The sequence below is a fragment of the Thalia democratica genome, chromosome 5 (genome assembly GCF_965202585.1).
Source record: "Thalia democratica chromosome 5, ktThaDemo2.hap1.1, whole genome shotgun sequence".
Taxonomy (NCBI): domain Eukaryota; kingdom Metazoa; phylum Chordata; class Thaliacea; order Salpida; family Salpidae; genus Thalia; species Thalia democratica.
In genome coordinates this window covers 49991915-49997765 of record NC_139169.1, presented here as the reverse complement: position 1 = coordinate 49997765, position 5851 = coordinate 49991915, and positions in this window count along the sequence as shown.

The window sequence follows — 5851 nt, the reverse complement described above, 5'->3', positions numbered from 1 at the left end:
CCTTACTAAAGGTAGTTTTTTTTCCAGGCCATGGACTACGGGACCATCATTTTTTTACAGTTTACATTTTTGCGTAATTCGTTACTTCAATACAACTCACATTTTTGCAGCAGTGTTTATTTTTGTATGTTGTTTTTACTTTTTAATGGGTGACGCTTTTGCACAACGTAATACTTGCACTTGTATTAAATTTTACTTATAACTAATGATGTACCGGACCCACAATTTCGGGTCCGGCCAGACCCGGATCCGGACTTATTTTTCAAATTAGAATCCGCCCGGAACCGGATCCGGACTTTTTTTTCAAATTAGAATCCAGCCGGAACCGGACCCGGACTTTTTTTTCAAATTAGAGTCCGGCCGGAACCGGATATTAGACAAAAATGGCAATATCCGGCCGGACCCGGATAGTGAGTCCGGTACATCACTAGAATAAACTAGCCTGAGTCAGAATGAGGTTTTTAAAAACTAAAAAAAAAGAACTTTAATCTAATAATAAGTAGAACAGCTAGCCACAAGGTTTACAAATTTAGGTGTTATTTACAATTAAAAATCTGAAATCAAGTTCTTGAACAAAATACACTAGAAAAGTACAAAATATTGAAAATTGGATCAGCTCAAACTCATTCAAAGTCTAAAAGAAAACTAGCCTGAGTTTTTATAAAAAACTAAACTAGCCTGAGGCAGTTCAAAATTTTCTAAAATTCCCAAAATTTTTTAAACTAGCAGGGTTGCCACTGTTTAAGTCAATAAAACTAGCTAGAGTGAGTATAAACAAGCCTGAGTCAGAATGAGGTTTTTAAAAACTGAAAAAAATACTTTAATCTAATAATCAGTAGAACAGCTAGCAAAGGTTGACAATTTGGTAGTAAAGTTGTGGACTGATTGTGGTGCACTTAACTTATTAGTACTACCCATCATAATTAAATCCTACCTTATTTAATTAATATCTAGCAAATACTAAATTATAACTGAGACTACTTTCTATAATCAGACACGACAGTTTTGAGTGATGAACCTTTTATATAAAACACAACAAGAAATACTAGCATATACAAAATTATTAATTACTTTGATAACACTTTAAAAACTGGAAGCTATTTAAATCTATATCAAAAGACTTAAAACAAAAAACTAAAAATTAAATAAAAAATTTAGTAAACAAGAAACTTTAAAATTTCTAATAAACTATTAGACTAAAAACCTGGCTTAAATATTTAAACAATTAAACACCTGTTGAAATATTCACTTTTAAAACAAAACACTACTTACAATAAGCATTTACAAAAACGTTCAAGATATTTTGTTGCTTCAAGCTACACACCAAACTAACTAACTGCTTACATATAAACTGCCTGTCATGTTCTGATGTTTTGTTGCATCAGTATTTAGTTTGAAACAGTTCGTCATATGATTCTCATTGGCTCGTACATTCAACCGTATTAACTCTAAATATTCTCTGAGATCAACTTTAAACAATAAATAATGCAAGTATTCATTCCAAAGTTTTCAATTTTACAACATACGTAAAGAGTTGCATTTCATAAAATGTTTATTTCATAGTTTAAATGTAAACAAACGTAAATTAGTCACGTGTACAAAATGAGCCAATCACGGTAGGTGTTTAATTTTAACTGACGAAAATGACTCTTAACAATTTACACAGGGTTTGTTTTTGAAAAAATACTTTTCAGTATGCTCTTTATTACTAACTAGATCCGGGTCCGGCCGGATCTCTGTTAGGATCCAGCCGGAACCGGATCCGGACTTTTTTTTCAAATTAGAATCCGGCCGGAACCGGATCCGGACTTTTTTTTCAAGTTAGAATCCGGCCGGATCCGGATATCAGACAAAAATGGCAATATCCGGCCGGACCCGGACCCGGATAGTGAGTCCAGTACATTACTACTCTAAATATTCTCTGAGCTCAACTTTTAACAATAAATAATGCAAGTATTCATTCCAAAGTTATCAATTTTAAAACATATGTAAAGAGTTGCATTTCTGAAATGTTTATTTCATTGTTTAAATGTAAACAAATGTAAATTAGTCACGTGTACAAAATGAGCCAATCACGGTAGGTGTATAATTTTAACTGACGAAAATGACTCTTATGAATTTACACAGGGTTTGTTTTTTAAAAAATACTTTTCAGTATGCTCTATTTTACTAACTAGACTTTTTTTCAAATTAGAACCCGGCCGGAACCGGATCCGGACTTTTTTTTCAAATTAGAATCCGGCCGGAACCGGATCCGGACTTTTTTTTTAAATTAGAATCCGGCCGGATCCGGATATCAGACAAAAATGACAATATCCGGCCGGACCCGGACCCGGATAGTGAGGCCGGTACATCACTACTTATAACACAGTTGTGCGTTTATTTATTCTAATGTTAAATAATTGTCTTCAGTTACATACTTTTTATCTTTGAAAACACCAACAACAAAAACTTGTTTTACAAAAGTAATAGTAACTAATAGTAAAGCTGTACAAAATAAGTTTATTCGTATTATAAGAAAAAAAAATAGTGAATTAAAAAATATACATTAAATGTTTAAAGCGTTTAATATTGATAAAGTTATTTCTATAAAGTCAAAAATATTGCTTAATTTAATAAAGTGATTTTGTTTGTATACTAGGTAAATAGATAACTATTGCTATGTATAGTTTGAGCATAAACTAGATACAAATTGTAAAGAAAACAATAAACAAGCTTATAGTTTTTTAAGTCAGTTCTTAAAACTTGCATTAATAATAATTTAGACCTAGGTTGTATTATAAAATGATACTGTTTTTTGTAAATACGTTTTTACAACTTTTAAATCCCGTTTCTACTTAATATTAACTCTTGTATCTTGTTAGTATTTATAAATGTACATTTAAAATGACTGTAAGTAACATATTAATACATATTGTACAATAAAATGTTATTCTTATTAATCGTATATCTTTTTAGAATCTTTATACTAAATGTTTAGCAAAACTTCATTAGTTTTTTAACTTGTATTCAAAACAGTTGTTTTGGTTTTTGACGTGCTCTACAAGTTTGATTTCTAGGATTCACCACAATATAATGTTATAGTTGATATTAGTGATCTACCGAATCCAAGATTTTTGGGCTCGGACTCGGCTAAATCCTAATTTCAAAATAACATTCGAATTCGGTAGACCACTTTAAACTTTTTAATTTTTGAATTGTACTTAATTGTTTGTCATAAATTAAATTAAATGTAAAACTAGTTAATGATTTCACGCATGAGTGAATAAAAAACGATTTTTCACGCTTATAAAAGCCTTATCAATTTAGATTTAGAGTTTTGCACACAGTATAAAAACTATAATAAAATATTTTTGCTAGACTCTCAAATAAAATGAAATAAATAGTTTAGGCGTTTAATCTCAGCTTTTTGGATAACTGCTCTTATTTATTCATAATATTTTTAGTTTTTTATGTTTGCTCGTTGTAATGAACTGCTGCATTATTTATACAAAGAATAAAAATCCAACTTAAATATGTAACATTAAAACAGATACTTAGATACTTTTAGCTATGTATATTATTTTTAATGTTTTATAATTTATTTAATTGATAATTCTAATTTATGACATGTACGTTATAACTTCAAACATTTTAATATTCATAAAACAATGTTCTAAAGTAAAAAAAAATCTGTTAAAAATAAAATCTTAATTAATTAGAAATGAACTGCTGCAACTACTTGCATTATTCATTGTTGAACTCTGAATATTAAGAGAATATTCAAAGCTTTCTGCAGTTATGAGAAAAAATGCTTAAAATCAATGATGCATCGTTTCATCAAAAAACTTTTGCTTAGTGATTTCTAAAAGTTTTTTTAAAAGTAGCTTATATATTTTGAATAGAAAAATTTATAATATTGTTTTGTGGTTCTTTTGTATGATAGATATATCACCCAAACTATCTTGCCTAATTTATTTAAAGTAGTCTAGAGTAGTCTTTAGTATTGGTAGATAAAATTCACTGGTACATTACAATAAGTTAGTATAAAAGCATATTACATTTGTTATGTCCAATTTAAAAATACAAATACCAAGCTGCCCTCAGTGGGTCCTAAACATAAATGTGCTAGAAAGTGCAGGAAAAGTATGGGAAAAAGTCTTCCCATAGACATTCAACCAGACCCAACCGAGACTTTGGATGTTGGCCCACCAACATCCATAGCTAACAAACTTATATAAAAAATTATTTTTTTTGATGTTCTGTTTTTTGGAGTGAAAGATAGTTATGAAAAAAAAATCTTAAAATTATTGAAGTTATATCATTATCTTTACAGCGTTGCCAAAAAACCTGGAACCCTAAACTTTGACAATTTAGACCAGGGTTTCCCAAACTTTTTTGCTAATGGCCCCCTTTAAAGAGTTTGAAAAAGTAATGGCCCCCTTCTACATATAGATCACTCATAAACTACGATAAAATACACATAAGACCTTTTTTTTTTTTGCTCTTCATCTGAAACTCAAGATTACCTAGTGTAAGTTTCTAAACTACCATAAAATACACATCAGACCTTTTTTTTTTTTTTTTGCTCTTCATCTGCAACTCAAGAATATCTAATGTAAGTTTCAAGTTATGGCCTCATGGCCCCCCCTCTTCCCCCTTTGCTGCTCATGGCCCCCTAGGAGGCCACTTGGCCCACTTTGGGAAACCCTGATTTAGACTAAAAAACCTGGAATTTTGAACATAAGTCACTAAAAAACATGGTACTTTAAACAGTTTTTACATGTTAAGTAGTAAAATTTTGATTTGACACAATAAAATCTATCATATAGATTTGTCATATTTTTTTCTTCAAAAACACTTTTTTAATAAAACAGGGTTGCCACTTGTTTTTTCAAAAATTTTTCCAGGTTTCTCAAATTTCTTCCAGATTTTTAAAAGTATATATTTTAGGGTCTACTTTTAGTTGAAAGTTAAGTCTAAGGTAAGAAACTGTGTTAAATAGTATAAAAACATTAAAAAGATAATGTAAAGCTACTTTAAATATGTTTTTTAATTAAAATAAATTTTGGATGATGACAATTTTTTTATTTATATGATAGTTTTTTTGAGTCATATTGAAGTTTTACAACTGAACATGTGAAAATTGTTAAAATTCCAGTTTTTTTAAAGTGATTTTGGTTCAAAATTCGAAGTTTTTTAATCAAAATTTCTCGAATTCTAGCTCTTTCCAGGTTATTTATGCCTTAATTATCAAATTCCAGGTTTTTTCAGGTAAAGTGGCAACCTTGATAAAAACATACAAGTAGCTTTACAGTATCTTTCGAATGTTTTTATACAAAATAACACCGTTTTTAACCTTCAACTAAAAAAAGACCCAAAAATCTGTACTTTTATAACCTGGAAGAATTTTTGAAAACCCTGAAAAATTTGCCAACCCTGTCTTTAGCCATAAATGGAGACCTTATTTGTAATATATTTTTAAACATAATAGCTTTAAATAAACTATTTGGCTAATTTTATACTGTTTTTGATGCAGAAGTATAGTTTACAAAAACCATATATTTTTGAATAATTTGTTTGTCTTCTTTTATTAATTTTAGCAATCAAGGGTTGCGAAACTTTCCAGGAAACATAAGGTATCTTAAAATATTAGAAAATCTTGGAGATTTAAGGAAACTCAGAGTAGTTTTAATTTTTTATAATTATCTCAGCGTAGTTTCAAGAATTATAAAATTTTAGGCTAGCTTTTAATAAATTTTGAATGAGATTTAGTTTCAATACTTTGTTTCATAACCAATTTTATTAAGAACTTGATTTTTATTGTTGTGGAAAAATGTTAAATATTTTCAAAATCTCGAGATAACTTAGC